General features: G+C 35.1%; 1 pseudogene; it reads left to right on the top strand.

Annotated features, from left to right (window-relative positions):
- LOC131046001 (general transcription and DNA repair factor IIH subunit TFB1-3-like) overlaps nt 1-17,830 on the top strand; it is a 100,810-nt pseudogene that overhangs the window by 62,811 nt on the left and 20,169 nt on the right.

Raw genomic sequence — 17,830 nt, 5'->3', positions numbered from 1 at the left:
TAAACTAGGAGACTATGAAGATACTGACAACCGAAAACAAAAAATCTACCATTGATATGGTTGGTATTTAGCAGAAAAACAAAGAGGTTTTAGCAATCATGAGGGCACACACCAAAAAAGCAATATATTTGAACTTGTGTAGGGAGAAAGAAATTCTTTGTGAAGCAAAAGTAGAAGTGGAACAAACCATAGAAAAAGAACAACGACCCTCTAATGGAAACATAATTGTTTCCTTTAAACTCTTGAGTTTGCTAAAAATATTGCAAGGCAATTATTGCAAACTACCATAGCCATCAAAATGGTAGATATTTTGCAAAGCATGCTGCAATTAAGAACTGCAATTACTACCACAATAGATAGCAATTGAAGAGAAGGAAAAGTGAGCCAAGAGAAGGGCAAAGATTCAATAATGGAATTTCCACTGCATGGTGACTAAATAATAGAACCCAACGTTGAAAAACACTTAGCAATAACTCTTTTGGCCCAAAAATTTCAAAAACTTGGGACTCAGGAAAAACTTAGAAATTTTATTGAACATTTTATATACATAAATGTTTAAAAATATTCATCAAAAACACACATATTACTAAATTTGTTGAGCATATTACTAATTTCAATCATATATAATTCAAGATTAGAATTTAATACATACAATAGACAAAAAAAAAAGTTCAATTCTAAATCAGTTATAATGCCATTTCCACTAACCATGTCATATATAGAAGTTGCCTCATGTAAAGAGATTTTTGGCAAGCTATGCAATAATAACATGCAAGTAGGCACACTCAAGAGTTATATCCCAATTCCCCATCACCCACTCATTACAATCAAGTTTTTTATTTGACATATTCCAATATCTAACGAGGATTTGGGAGTGGAGACTCAAATGAGATCGAGGGGTAGTGCCCCTCCTTGGGGTCAAGAGGCAATGCCCCTTGTGGGGGTTTGGGGGCAACACCCCCAATGGGGTCGTCGAGAGGCAACAGATTAAGGCCTTTGAAACCTGTATCACCAATGAAAATTGTGTTTTATCAACTGCAAGCAAGAAAAAAATAAATTTTATGAATTTGTAGGAGTTTTTAATACAAATCTTGAGATTTTTTGCATTTACTTGTGAGTTTTATAGGAAAAAATTGCCAAGAGTTTTTCAAAAACTCGTTGGAGAGTTTTTGGATGAGTAACTTGCCTAGCATTTTGGCTCAAGAGTAAGCACGAGTCAAAAGAGATTTTGGAGAGTTTTTCAAAAATGATATTAGAATCCATGTTGCTGATAGCTAATGTGATGAAGAAACTTGCAATAGTGCACATGGAGATTTTCAGGTAGAATCTAACAAACACAATCATCAATGTATGGTGTGGATTGAATGTACTTCTCAAAGATAAGTAATTAAGTCTTTGTAAACCTACTATTGGGCCATCGACCTTCCAATTTATGGGTGCCAATCAACAAGGAATTAATGTATTAGGGGTCCTAAAGTCCCAAAACATATTGATAGGGACTCAATCATTTTTGTTGAATTTGGTTGTTATTTCCTTACATAAAAAGAAGCATATAATGCATCATTGTCAGGGATTTCTGAAAGCATCCTAAGTTGACCACAATGGAAGACCACAATATCTATTGAAAAGAAAGGAAGAAGAATATGATAGATTTGAGAAACCAGATTGTAAGCAAGGAAGCAACTTTCTTAGACAGACTCGGACTTGAGAGAAGATTGTGTTGACAGAGGAAAGGGTCCCATTGCTCTGATTTGGTTTGTTGTTTCCAACCCATGGTTTGAGACCTTTTGTTATGGGTGCAAAGTTTATAGATAGGTTGTTACATCTTCCTCATCAATCTTTATTGCACTTGATTTGAACCCTCATGTTACAAGCCTAAATTCTTTGGCATTTATTGTTTATATACCTTGGGATATCGTCTTAGGCATTTATGGCCATCCTAAGTTTGGGGAATGTTCTGTTAACATGAATTTACTATATTAAGATAAGTTATGATGAACCTAACAGTTTTTTAATTGTTTTCATATTCGCTTTCGAAGTCATAAAATCAAGTCCTCGACCCTAAAGAGAAGACTACTGGGTGCAATTTCATGCTTTGCCGCTATTCAACCTGGCATAGTTATGATGACATTGTTGTCTTTGCCATAATGATCATTTCAATTTATTCATGAGAACTTTGTGTAGTAACCAATTCTTTTTGAAAAACAACACTTGAGGAGTGAAAAGAGAAAACACCTCTGCATCTATTGTTGCTTTGTGCCTGATTTATTCATGATCAAGTTGTGTTTAATGATCGAGTTGTACAGTTTAGTTTATGGCCAAAGTTGTTCAAATTTTTGTAATTCTTTATAAGATTATTGATGAAAAGTTGAGTCAACTATTTTGTTTATTTGCTTATTTATTAGTAGAAACTTTATTTATAATTTATTATTGTATTATATATTAAATTTATTAGTATTGTGTATGGTTTGTAAACATTTCTATACATTAAAAATATTAGGAAATAAAATTTTGTTATTAGGCATGCAAATACTTTGATACTTTTGCTATGTAATCTTCACTGAATAAATTTCTACTTATATAATTGCTTTCCCTAAAATTTAATTCTCAAGGCTATCGTTCTATCAACTGTACAAAAGCTCATTATGATAAATGTAAATATCACCTGACTTATTTGAAATGATGTGTTTTGGAAGTGGAAGATTCTACATATGGTGGGAGAAGATTGTCTTGTTCTTTCTTTTACAAAAGCAAAAGTAGATATGGAATCAAAACGTATAGTTTTTTGTAGTAAATAGAGAGGGTCTTCCATACTTTTATTTTCTTATCAACTATGTTTAATTCCAGGTTCTTAATAGCTTAACTCAATATATTTCAAGTACACGGTATCACCTTGGGAAGAACCCTGAAAAGGACATTCTGGATAAACTTTACAGGAAAACAAAGGATGAATTGTTGGAGGTAAGAACCCTTAGGCTTTACCATACATTTTACATTCATTTTGCTTTGGGTTTCAAGAGATGATATTGTATGTTCAGGTTAATTCTTGAAATTGATGTACATTTGAGAATTGCTTTGTATTGTGATGTTTTGTGTTATATTTAATGATATCATTATCTGCAGCAATGGACAACAATTCAGGAACTACTTCGACATTTTTAGGCTTCATATCCACTTACTACTGCATTCCTTACCAATAAGGTAACCTTATTTCTAGTCATCTATACAGATTGGATATTTTCACATATTGCATTTGATACAATGGGTTTAAGACAGACACAAATTTCACCTTTTAGATGAATTTTTCCCTTTAAATAAAAAGTTAGGAAGTAAATATGTTTAGTCCTTTCCCTAAAGAATTTACATGTAATATATTATTTTAGTCTTTACTGCTTGTTTATATCCATGCATAGTAAATATTGTGTTTGTTTGATGATATATAGGCCATAAATCTTGCCCCCTCTATTACTTTTACGATCTTTGTCACCTAGAAACATCAGGAATTTTTGTAGTTTTCTCATTTGCTTTGCTATTTTCTTTTCATGGATCATCAATGAGTGTGCATTTAAACCTATTCTTTTAACCCTGTATTTATGTTTGTTATCAATTGTTTATTTATTATTCTTATATATTGAAATCCTCCTTTGCATATATTTGAACGGACCCTCAAATAACTCATTATCAGACTGCTTTATATGAAAACTCATCTTGTAGACAATTCTGTACAACCAAACCATTAATCATCCATTCCCACAGTGTCACACCAAGAGGCCAAAACCTTCTTCCAGAGTCGAGGTCTTGGCCTTCTCACAAAGAACACATCCCAAAAGTCTAAATCAGAACTTAAGATCTTTGCAGAAGTTTTACAAGGATTTATCTGGTTCCGTGACAGAATGATAAAAATAAAATATGTGTTCCCTCAAGATGGATAGGTTACAAAAGAAATTATTCTCAACAGATGGCTCAGAGTAACAAAATAAAAGTTTTAGATTTGTTTATTTTGGGGAGTCTTCCTTGACCAACAACTTCAAGAATCTGGGCTCAGAAGAACAGGAAATGGTTAGACCTCATTGAGATCTTAATGATGCCAAAGGCAAATGTAATGGTGATTGTCTCAACCAAACAAGAAAAAGTTCAAACTTTTCAAGTTGCATCATCTCGTAAAGAAATCAGGTCTATTCATGAAACATTGGTCTTGTGCCTTGCAAATAAATAAGGATCTTCCAAGAAATCACAGTTTGGGTAAGATTGATTGTACATCCAAGAGAATAGAAAACAAAACACTCTAAAGAAGATATGAAATGCCGTTGAGGATATATAGCAGCTTCAACATTCACTAGAAATTGGGTACTCAACTATATATAAATTTGGGTCAGTTTGTATCTAGAGTAACCTTTTCCAAATATGATAATTCTGGAAACAGGAGGGAATTTAATAATGAAGCAGTGAACATGAGAATATCTCCTTTAGATGACAGATCTGTTATGAATGCTAACATCTTTGCTATGTTTTACCAAGTTTCTTGGAAGGGGATAACAGGGGACAACTATGGATTTTTGATATTTTTTAGGCTATTTTAGGGGATGGCAGGAAATGAGAATTAAAAATCAGGGAAGTTTAAAAAATATAGGGAAATCTGAAATATTGATATAATAACATTGATAAGGCATTCATCATATATATATATTATAGATCCTTAATACATAACAGTTACAACAAAATGTCCAAAGTGTCATGGCCCGATCCAAGTAGGGAATGAAACATTAGAGCACAAGGGTGGAATTGTCTTACGGAGTAAGACTTCACAATTTCTTGAACGTACTACCAATCACCTGTTGACTTGGCTAAAGTCGGATAACCAACTCCTTCTAGGCAACGCAAAATAGAATGTTCTTGCTGAGTATTCTATCCTCTCTTGTATAAGGAATCCCTAATGCTGTTTTAGTTGATCAAAGGGGACAACCTCAAGGTTCCAAATGTCAGGTCATGACTGCGAGATAGTTGGGATAGTTCAATGGTTGATGTGTTTTGCTGGTAACACAAGGGGCCTTACATTTACAACAAGTTGGTCCGCTGTGATTCTTAGACTGTGGAAAATAAAAGCAAAAGAGAAGGGTTTAGGGATCCTAAGTGCAATGATAGGAATGACTAGTGCTGCGGGTAGACAGATTTCCATAGCCAATTCTTGTTTCGCTAGAGACACCCTCCCAACTTGACAAGAATAGTGCAATCTCCAAGGGGATGAAGGATTTTTAGACCAGAGATACTCATTTAGGCACCCAATTGTGGCGCAACCTAAAACGAACACCTACAATTGAACTAAGCACAGTTTTGGGTTTAGAATAATCATGCACGGTGACCTACAATCAGTAGGTCCCCAATGGTATGGACATGAAATGCATCAAATACCCTCACACTTCGCTATTAAAATCATTGAACTCTAACTAACCAATTGAAAGGAAACCATGCAAACATAAGAAAACAAAGACAACAAACACCATATTTCAATTTTCATATATTTGCTTCAACTGCCATTACAACAATTTTTTCAGCAGCTCTATTCTATTTTTAGATATGCTAACTGCTAAATACTTCTAACTCCTAAAAATATAACTAACCATATGTCTACTCCCTACAATCTAACTAGAATCTAACCCTTTACAATAAGAGGCATCCTGCCTTTTATAGAGTTTACAAATTGAACCAGAGGCCAGGATTGACTACATCCAAGGGCCCTAATCTTCCTTCTAGAACTTGGCAACTTTAACCCATCCCCAGTTATTCTTCAGTTATCCTTCCAACCATATTTTCAACTACCTACAACTATTTTGCATCAATTCAGGTCAATCCAGTAGTTGGAAATAACTAACCTATGTCCCCTCATTTTAAATACATTAGATGGTGCCCACATGTAGTCCTTTTACAATAAAGCAGTTCAGTTTTTAAATTGATTTTTTGGAATTAAATCCAACTATGCATTTCTGAGAATGCATACACTTGTTGCATTCTCAGTGTTCTTTGTCTTCGGTCTTGAGGGTGGATCTCAGCTTTGTGGTTTAGGTGGTAGTGTGCTTCTCCGTGCTTCGTCGTTTTGATCCTCCGCTCCTGCATCTTCGCTTCCCGACGTTGATCGCGATCACGTCTCCAATTTGCGTTTCAGGTTGTCACCTTAACTCTTTTCAGCGACATCGATATGTAAACAAATGATTACGACTTGAATCAATCACTTCGAAATATTAAATAAATGATTTTAACAAATATTAAATTTTCAAGGCAATGTTGGGCATTGTTTCGACGAATAAGAGGGTAAAATGAAAGATATTTACTTTTTAAAACAATTTGAATCCCTTTACTTCATTTCACTTTTTGATTTAAAATTGTGCCACTTTTAGGGGAAAACTTAGGTTTTGAGAGCAAAAATGCAAGAAAGCCCCCTTTTCACTTTTTGGGCTTTTTTGTAAAAGTATTCAAATTTATGTTCAAAAGTTGAATGTTAAGGATTTTGTCTTTCTTTTAATTCCTTAGACAATATTCAATGCTATTAATGTACGCTCTCTAGTTATTTCTGATTATGAACTGAAACTTCTTTGTTTGCAGGTGGTTGTAGATAATATTTATTGATTTCGATATTTCTCCAGCATTCTTCATGACACATATATATAGGCATTGCCTTGTAAGATCAAGGCATGCCTTGACCGGACATGTCTCATGACATGTCCAATCAAGACATGTCTTGATCAAGGGTGGTGCCTCTTCATAATGCAAACCGATAACTATCGGTTAATATAAATGTCGATACATAACAAATGATAATCGACGCCAATCGGTTTGTAATTTAATGCAGTTTGATTATCATTGTAACCGATAATGAATCGGTTAGTTTCCAATGCAATTTTAGTTATCATTAACCGATCACTAATTGGTTTATTCTTAATGCTATTTCATGGTAATCGATGGTAAATGCAACCCGATTATGGATCGGTATAAGAGCAAAAATATGTTAATACAATAACTACTATTGTAGTTATCATATGACAACACTAATTAGTGTTGTCATATGACAACTAGAATAGATATGCAAAACCAATTACAATCACGACATATAAATGAAATCACTGCATAGCAAATACGATCATATCTCGATCAATGATAGAAATGCTTATAAAGATGATTATGATGTCTACCATTAGCATGTAGATTTATCGATAGGATAGATGATTGAATGAGAGACTTCATTTATCTCTCATTCAATCATTTATCTTACTGAAGCTACATTTTTCACCAAAATGTGCGATTTTGGATTTGACACTTTAAAATGCCTCTTAAGATGAAATTCGCCCATTTTACATTTTTTGCGATATTTTATATTGTAACAAATGCCTTCCTTTTTAAACCTTTGAGTGAATTGGTCAAAATGAGAGATTTTGTCTTTAACCTTAACTCTGTAAAATTTGGGCTAGTGGACCCTTTTGAGCAATTTTTTTTATATTTCCTTTAAGTTGCAAACTTTGCCCATTTTGGCTTTTTTGCGAGATTTTGACTTGTTCTCTTTGCAAACTTCGCCCATTTTGGCATTTTTGCGATATTTTGACTTATTCTCTTTCATCAAGTCTCAAACTTAGCCCATTTTGGCATTTTTGCAATATTTTGACTTATTCTCTTTTATCAAGTTGCAAACTTCGCCCATTTTGGCATTTTTGCGAGATTTTGACTTATTCTCTTTTCTCAAGTTGCAAACTTCTTCACCCATTTTGGCATTTTTGCGAAATTTTGACTTATTTTTTTTCTTCAAGTTGCAAACTTCGCCCATTTTGGCATTTTTGCGAGATTTAGCATTTAAGCTTTAAAGGCCTTTTTCCTTTCAATGTAACTTGCGCCTTTTGCTCCCTTTGTGTGGTTTACACTTAGCTTTCAAAATGCCTTACTCTTTAGTGAAATTCGACCAATTTAGCCAAAAGTGCAATTTTTATTTGCCTTAGGCATTTTCACTCAGATGGGCAAATTTCTCTTCAGTTTCAAAACCCCCTTGTTAGCTTGGTCAACCGAATTAGATGCAAAATTTTGCTTTCTCATTTTCTAGGTGTGAACCCTCTAGGATTTAGGACTCAGGCTAGCTCAATTTTTAGGTCAAATCATCTTTTCTAGCTCAAATTTCCCACTGCTACAGCTTACCCTGCCTACTTACAAAAATCCTACTCAGGACCTCAACGAGGCAAAGACGAAAAAAGGGGAGACCCTGTCGATGACGGGGAGTGTGTGCCATGAGCACAACATCACCAATCTTCAACAATTGGGAATATCGCAAGGTAAATATGATGAATTAATATGTAGCAAATAATATCTATTCAAAAGGAATCAATCCTTTCCTCCTTGTGGTGATCTCCTCTAAAATGGGATTGAGGAATTAGTTAGACCACAAAAATAGTGAATTAAGAAATGCGATTAAATTATGAAGAGGTGCGGTTGACAAGGAGAGGGCATATCTCACCCCAACGGTCAGAATAGTCGCATCATTGAATGAGGTCAGATTTGGCATTTATAAGAAATTGAATATACAACTATTTGATTTTGTACTATGGCTTTGGTATGAGTTCAAAATACATAACATCATGAATATTGTTTATATCTGCACATTGCTAAGTAATGATGTTGGTTGTTTATGACTGTTTAATATGGCATAATGAATATTATTTCTATTTGTTCATTGTTGATTCATATTATGCTGTTGCTTATGACTGTTTAATATATAGATGCATAGAATATGTGACGTAATATAGGATGTTCTATATATATTCTTCTTTTCAGCCATGGTAGGGGTAATAAGGGATTAGGAGGGGAATGGCAATGGGGTATGTTGTGAGGTATTCACACATCGCCCCATTGCAAATGGGGACCCCCACCTTTTCTTCTTTCTTGGGTAGTATTAGAGTCTTTTGCTATTAACCTTTGCATTGAGAGGTTTGGTTGGTTAAGGGGCCAGAAATCAGGAGGATAGTCCTTCTTGTCAGGGGTAGATTGAAGTGATGAGAGATGAGGAGTCAAGCAAGAGTTTGTTGGAGGAGCACTCAAAGAACAAGTCCAATCAACAATGCAAGAGTTTCTTCACCCTCGAGTGACTTATATGCATCTTAGTGAGAAGTGATCCCCATGAGTGAAGCAAGCAAGAGTTTGATGGAGGAGCACTCAAAGAACAATTCCAATCAACAATGAAAGAGTTTCTTCACCCCTGAGTGACTTATATACATCTCAGTGAGAGGTGACTTATATTGAGTAGGAGTGAATTTTGCTTCTATTGCTCCTCTTTGTTGGGGCTTGAAATTTCCAAATAATTTCAAGCACCCTACTATTGAAAATGGTGGTCACTTTATGGAATGATTTGAGCACCTAGAGAAAAGAAGGATAAGATAAGGATATGAATAAATCAATTCTAATGGACCTTCATGAAAGGTTATTAAGCTACCTTGTATTTCACATATATATCCATTCCCTTCAAGTCATAAAGAGTCTATATATTCTAGACAAATTGAAAAATTTCTCACTTAATGCATGAGCTAAGAAGTCCATTTAATCCTTCATCAACCCATCCTCATAACTCTAGGCATGTCATATATATTTGTTCCAAAGAGTGCTATCATTAGTCAATTTTCTTATGAGGACGATAACATCTCATAATAACTCGCCATCTCAAACTGTAGCATGTCATAACCTAATATGTTATTCCTACATGTTCCTAAACAAACTTAATACATATTAGACCTACTAATATGCTGTCCCAACCTATCAACTACCCAATATAAACTCTTGACCTGCTAATTTTACTTGCCAATTGTTGTAGATTGGTGTTTTTGACCTGCAGAAAAGATGATGTGGAAAGAGAATGAAAAAATTGAAACATGAAAATATAAGAAAGACCCATTTCAGAAAATCAAGTTTCCAAGCTCTAGTAAAAATATTAGGTTTGTATGATGTGTTTTTGGCTATAGACCATATAGAAGACCGTAAGTAGGCTGAAAAGCTTGTTATTTCGATTTGCATGGAAGATGTCGACTGGGCATGAAAATGTGTGAAAATATCAAATCTGATGAAGATCCATTTCAGAAAATGAAGTTTCCTACTTCGAGTAAAAATCTCAAGTGCTGAGGAGGTGTTTTGGGTTGTCGACCAAGAAAAAGACTGAAAGATAGCTTAAAATGGAGTTATCAACTAAACTAGTCTATTATCATTTTTCAAGGGTTCTTGTTAATTTTAATGTAAAATGGTGACTTTTCACCCCAAAAGGGGTATGGTACCCATTCAACCACATATATAAGTGGTGAAAAAACATAAATATGGGGGAGGGACATGAGAGGTATCAAATTTAATATTATTTTAAGTAATACAATTAGTATTTTCCTTTCAATTGTGCTGCGGAAAATCTTTGTTCAAGATTAGTTCTCTATGATTTCATCTTATGTAAATGAATGTTATCTTAAATCTTCTTATGAAAGAATTATTTGTTGTCATGGCAATTTGATAAACAAGAATCATTTGTGAGTTCCTTGTCCTTATGTTTCTTGTCTAATTGGCCTTTCAAGGAAATTTAAATTCAATTGGAGAAGTTATTGTGGCCAACATTAATTAAATAGTATTGAGGGTTGGATTATCTGACAGATTCATCCAAGTGGTGAATTTAAAAATAGTCTCACAGAGTTATACGTGAGGGTCTGGAAGAGGGTGACTCTGTAGCCCAAATGGAAAGATGGCACTGGTCTATTACATATAAATTTCAATTCAAGATCAATCAAATGATTACATATGTTTTTCAATTTCAGTTTCATGCAAGTAGGAGATAGGAGTAGGGTTAGAAGTTAAATTAATCTATTCCAGAAGTTCATGCCATTCTAAGATAGAGATAGAAGATAGGCTAAAGGAAGACTAAATCTGCTTGATTGGAAGGTGCAACCGCCTAGGTTTAGCAGAGCTTGAAGAGTAGGGAATTATAATCACATTGATTTATTCCGTTAGTTGGCCAAAATTGAATGTTGAAATTGAACACAAGGCTTGGCATACCTTTAGGGTTTGGCTTCCTGCAATTTTGAGCTCCAACACTCTTGAAGCTCTCCGAGTCACTCAAACAATCTCTAGGCATTGTGTAATCTCTCAATTTGATCAAGGAATGCAATGAAACAACAATTAGGTCAAGTGTCTAGGCAATTTCAAGTGCTCCCTAATTGGAGTGAAATTTGTTTCCATTGCACATAGTTGGGAGCAATGTTGATTTCTTGAGCAATATTTGAGGAAAATGAGTGAGTTTATAAATCTTTAACATCTTGATCATTGGAGAAGTGAATTCTATCATGAATTCAACCAAGGAATGAATAGAGATTGCTATTAGGGATTACTTCGATTGCTCCTCTCTAGGAGCGAAAAACTTCAACTACCCCTTTCTCAGAGTGAATTTCACTTCTATTGCCTCAGGTTGAAAGTGAAGTCATATTCAAGGTGAGTTTTAAGGTCTTTTGATGAATGGAAGCATAAATTGAGGCATAAGGTGATGAGATTGAACTCAAGGATGCATTCTCTAGTCACTTCTATTGCTCAAAGATGAGAGCGAAAAACAACTTCAAGTGCTCCTCAATAGGAGCGAAATTCACTTCAATTGCTCTTGATTGAGGGCAAAATTGTTCCTAGAATGCACCTTGAACCTAGTTTGAAACCTCGAATGGATGGATTGAAGGAGAGTGGACAAGGAAGTGCTAAGTGTCCAATCTCAGTCCACTTTAGGTGCTCCCCAGTAGGAGCGAATCCTACTTCGTGTGCTCAAGTCTTAGAGAAAATTTCCTCCTACGACCTCACATTGAGCATAGTTTGATGTATTTGAATTGAGAAAGTGAGTATAAGTGAGCAAAGGTGAGTTAGGTGTCAACTTGAGGGTCACTTCAAGTGCTCCTCTTTTGGAGTGAATTTCACTTCAAGTGCTCCTTTGGAGCGAATTTCATTTCAAGTGCTTCTTCTTTGGAGGGAATTTGCCCCTAAGCCTTGAATGAGTGCAATTTAGTGCATCTGAATTGTCATTAGTGAGCGAGACTTCATTTTGGAAAACAACTTCAGTTGCTCCTTCTTTGGAGCAATTTCAACTTCAAGTGCTCCCTAGTTGGAGGGAAATTTACTTCATGTGCCCAAGGTTAGGAGCGAAATTGCTTATATAGCTCTCTTCCAAGTTAATTTGATGCCTCCACTTGCATGAATGACAAAGTATTCAAACCTGAAATGATGAAGGGCGGAATTGGACTAGGTTTGAGAGAACTTCTATTGCCCCTTATTGGGAGTGAAATCCTCTTTTGTTGCCTCTATCTTGGAGCGAAGACATCCTCAATGCATTCAATGAAGGTGATATGATTAATTCTGCAAATGAAAACTAAATCTTAAGAGATCAATTGGTAGAGAAGTGATGAAATGATGGTAAGCCTCCTTTGCTTCTCATCATGAGCAAATTTGTTCCAACTTCCATTGCCCACCCTTAGGAGCGACCTCTTATCAAACTTACAAACCAAATCAAATCAGAAATCATGTCAAATTAAGAGATTATAGAGGTTATATATCCTGTGATGCTCATTTGTTTGTTTTGCAGGAGCTGAAGAAAGAAATAAAAAAGAATAGGTTGGATGAAGATTGGAACAAGTCTCTCATGAAGAAAACTTCAACATCAAGATCAAGATACAAGGAAGATATCCTCAAGGGAACTTCATAGACAAGCACAAGAAGGTGATTACACAAGAAACATTCACTAATACAAGGGCATGATCCAACTATTCAAGGTTTGATGCATTGAAATAATTGACAACATGAAGGGAGTCATAGAGAAGGAATTCCAAAGGAGAGAAGCAGTTGTGACATCAAGGGTTCATCCCAAGGCGGTATCAAGATCCAAAACTAAGAGGGAGTCAAAATCTACACCTTGCACCTCCATGATTGAGACATTCAAGAGGATAGTTTCAGAAGAGTTATTCAAAGTTAGAAGATCATCATCATCACTACTGAAGCTGGATAATGTTGAGTATCAAGAGATATTACTCAATACTCATTCATGATGATGAATTAAGTCTACAAGAGTAAGTAGAGGTGGCATCATAGTAACCACTCACCAAATCAAGGAATTCCACATCAACATGTCCAGATGCAATGCACCTAACTCATCTTAAAGAGGTACAAACTTTGAAGCACCTACCCCCATTATCCATTGGTTGAATATTCCAGAGAGGACATGTGTCCAAGCATTGTAATTATTTCATTGGTCAGAATTGAGTTTGTTGTAACAAACACTAATTAGGGTTTCATTGTAAAATCTTGGCCATTGATCTCAAATTGATCTTAGCCATTGAATTGTATTGAGAGCATTATAAAAGGCTCAAGCTCTTCATTTGTAAAGGTTAATAGAAGAATAGTTAAGAGTCAATAGAGAATAGTTAGTAGTGTAAGAATAGTTCAATAGCAGATAGTAGCTAGAGTAGAATAGGAGGACAAGGCAGAGATTGTTGCCAAAAGTTGTAAATAAACTTCCTTTTCATTGAAGTTATGGTGGAATGTGTTGTTTCTTTACAAAGTGCATGGTTTCTTGTGGGATCTTCATGTTAGATGATGATAATCAAATGGAATGGAAGAATTTGTTGAATGCATTTGTGTGGAATCCGTTTAGTCCATACCACTAGCCTCTTGCTGATTGTAAGTGTGCCTTGTGTGGTCAACTGGAATGATATGAGCTTAACATTGAATTTTTATACATCCATTGTTTATGCATTAACTTGAATTGTGATCAATGTTTGATAATAATGATTTAAATATCTTTGAATTATCCCTTAGAAAATTGCATTGAGCTTGTATCAAATTGTTTGGTTTGATGGTGAGACCTCGTCCAGTAGGATTCCATCCAATCATTCTCAGGATTAGAATAGGCTTCCTAAACCCCTTTCCTCTTGTCCATTTTTCAACTCAAGCTAGTTTAGGATAAAAAGCATCACAAGATTGCAACATCGGATGATCAAGTTCTAGCGATTCAAGCATTCAACAATTCAACGTAAGTCCTCTTTGTGATTCCAGCATAATCACATTAAACCATTGAGCTTATCCACACATCATGACCGGACATAGAAGAACCTTGGAGCTATCTCAAGTGATCCTTAAGCTAATCTTCAACATTTGAGTAACTTTGTTCAAGAGAGGATAAGATACTTTTGGATATTTTATTATGTGTTCTCATGTGCATAAAAACCAAATCAATAGGGTACTCTTCTAGATATGGCACCTCTTGATGGTGACCGAATAGCCCCATGAGGCCAAGGAGGTACAAGGGGCACTGCCTTTGGGCTTAGAAGGGATGGACTTCCAGGGCACCCTATTGTGAGTACGCCTCATCCCTCTTTTATGGTCAATTAATACACAAAGAAACCAATCATAGGAATTTGGAAATGGATGGCAAGATGAAGGGGAATGGTTATAGGACACCTCATTAGGTACACCACCTCATATGGATGACACGTGCCACATGAGGTCAAGAGGGATGACATATCCACTTTTGGGACTAGGGTAGAGGATCTCTAGGTCACCCTATCGAGTCACCTTATCCTAGCTTCCCTACAGTTGAATTCCATCAATTAATTAGGTATATCACGTGACTAAGTTCATGTTCCTATATTCCATTTCTTGTTTTACTTGGAAATTGTGGTTTAGGGCTAAATTAGGGTATTATACAAAAAGGGACATTACACAAAGGCTACAAGTTTCAACTGCAAAATGATAAAAAACATAGAAAATATTTTGCTACCCTTGAATTTGCAAAGAACTTGTGCAATCAAGGAACCTTTCTCCATTGCCTCAAAATTTTATTGGTTGACAAAAGAGAACAAGTTCTTGGCTTTATGGCTTTAGCACTTGCATTTTTTTAAGGGTTTCCCCATGAGGGAATTTGCGCCTTAACACTATTGGGGGAACTACCTCTAGATCCTAGTAGGGATGGGTTCTCTTGATCCTATTAGGGGATGCCTCTCATGCAGCTCTATTTTAGTTTTAAAAAGCAAAAAATAAATATAATGTTGGGCCGTGCTGGTGGAAATTAACTTTTTCTTCTATTCTTTTGAGTTTTTCTCAAACAAATTCCTAGCAATTGAATTACATTTATACTTTCCATTTGCTAAGTCTATCTTGATCTTGAGTAATGCTACTATGGTTTTAGCAACCTTGCAGGCTTGCCTTATATATAAGTGAAGGACACCACACAAAGCTAGTGATGTTGGGCCAAGTGATACAAGCTCCTATCTAGCATAGTTCATAATTCCATGTGATTTTTATTTTTGATTTCATGAATATCATAAAATCTCTATATTTGAAAATCTTGTTTCCTTCAACTCAAATTCACTTTTGCACGCATTTGATTGATGTATTAGTGTTTTAAATCTCACCTAGTGCTCACAAACATTTGATTAAGAGATGGCAAAGTGATGAAATAAGTGGCAAATATGTCATTTTGTCTGTCATGATATGTTTGTTGTATAGTTCACTAGGTTGTCATGTTTACTTAAAAATCAGCTACAGGTGCTTTTGGGAGTGTTATCACTTGAACCTGCACCCCTGTTTGCTAAGCTATCAACTCAGCAGGCTTGTGACACATGGGAACCCTCCTAGGCCTGTGGGTTGCCTAAAAAATGGAGTGAACCTCCAGAGTAAGCTGGTTCTTTTCAGATTCTGCACCTAAACTAACAATTTCTTCAAGGAAAAGAGTAAGGAGAACATGTAAAACTAAAATTTAAATCTAAGGTGATTGCACCAGATGGTATTTTTGAAATCTAACTAAGCAAAAGACACACAGTACAACAGTGATAATAAACCTCTTTTACACTAACCAACAACCCATGATCTTTGCATCAATGCTTCATAAGAAGGCTGGATAATCACAGTCCTAAGAGGAAAAATCCTTTTCACAACCTAAGACTATTAATCACTAAAACACAGCTTATGACCTGCAAGTAGTATATGTGTTTCTGCACAAGGCATCAAAAGAAAATGTAAATTTTAAGGGGGGCAAAAGCCAACCACAAAGAATTGACTAACCCTGAAGATGCAGTAACAGAGAAAGATGAGAAGTAGAGAGGTAAACCAAGCTATTACCGTTGCCAAACAGGTATCACCAAGCTTTATAACTCCTGAAAATGTGTTACAAAGACATCCCTTCCTGCAGAGAGAACTAAAAAATTACAGTCTGCTCCAAGATGAATAAATCAGAACCCTTACCAAAATGAAGGCTTCCAGTATATATGCCTTTTTCCAAAGTTATTAAGAAGACTCCACCTCCTCATTTTAGGTCGAGCAAACTCAAAAAACCTACTTTTTGGGCCTCAAAAATATCTGAAAAGGGATAAACCTGAGCCAAAAGGTCAAGTCATCCATTCTGCAACCATAAAACCTCATAAATGCATCATAAATGACCCTGAAATGTCTCTGATAGGCCTGCAAGCCCTCATAAATGCAAAAATATCCCTCCCTTTGTCCAAACAAAATATCTAATAAAGTGATTTTTTTTTTTAAATTTATTATTATCTGGTCAGACATTTGTTTGATTTTATTTTCATTTATATTGAAAGGTTTTAATAATATAAAAATAATAGAATCGTTTTATTTAAAGTGATAAATAAATCACCTTAATAAGGCAATTTTATTATTTTATTTATTAAATAATAAAATGTAATAAAAATATATTTAATAAAAGTGTTTGATTTACACTTTAATAAATAAAATTTTCTATTATATTTTATTAATTTTTAAATATAAAATAAAAATAAAATAAAACCTATGTCTAATCAGATAATGATAAATAATAATAAAAAGAAAACTTTATTAAAACGTTTGCTTACATTAATTGGAGGGTGTATTTTTGAGTTTTAAAATAACTTGCTAAGTAATTTGCAAGTGGGGACATTAAGTGATATAAAATCACTTAGGAAACAAGAAAGTTTACAAAAATTTTAAGTGATCTAAAATCACTTAGAAAACATGGCGAACTCTACCATGTGGCCTCCATTCATCTTGCGTGGCATAGAAAAGAAGGGAAAAAAGAATGCGAAGGAAATAGAGATGATTTTTTATGAAGATATTTTAGGAGAAACATAACCCTAAAATTTTCATTTGCCTCTTCACTTTTGATGTTCGACACTTCTGGAAACTTCGCTCTGCATCCTTCTGGGCGCTGCTAGGGTTCAAACTGGGCACGAAGGGAGGAAAAAATCACACATCCTTCAGTTCTGGGCACCGAAATGAGTGCTGGGCCTCCGTTTTTTGCTTACGACCTGCTCTTTGTCTGCGTTTTTTGCTAGTTTTGGGCTCAATTTAGGGAGCCGCCATGGAAATCTCTTGCGTTTCTGAGCATTTTCTGGGCATTCGAACTTGGTTTCCTTGCTTCCTTCATTCTTCACAGGTTCGCTATCCTTTACTGATTCTCTTCTTTTCGGAGGGCCACATATTTTTATTTATTTTTTTAAGAACTTATAACACTGAAACAGAAAGATTTCAATGAGTATGGGTTTTATCTCCTTGTTACAAAACAATCACATAGCTGTGAAAGTGTAGCTCCATGCTTTTCAATTTCTTCCCACAGGCTTTGTTGTATGGTGTGACATGTTCTAATAGGCTAATTCTGACTCTCTCATGCAATATTGCTGCTTGTTTTTGAGCATAAGAGAATTTCCTGAAAACATGAAATAACATATCGGACATCATCCTCGTATCCTTATTTATATTAGTATGCAACACTGAATATAGGAGATATGTCAACTCCTTCGACAAATTCAAGCTGATATAATCG

The sequence above is a fragment of the Cryptomeria japonica genome, chromosome 3 (assembly GCF_030272615.1).
Source record: "Cryptomeria japonica chromosome 3, Sugi_1.0, whole genome shotgun sequence".
NCBI classification, from domain to species: Eukaryota; Viridiplantae; Streptophyta; class Pinopsida; order Cupressales; family Cupressaceae; genus Cryptomeria; species Cryptomeria japonica.
The sequence above is the reverse complement of the archived record's forward strand: the minus strand, read 5'-3'. Positions and strand labels throughout refer to the sequence as shown.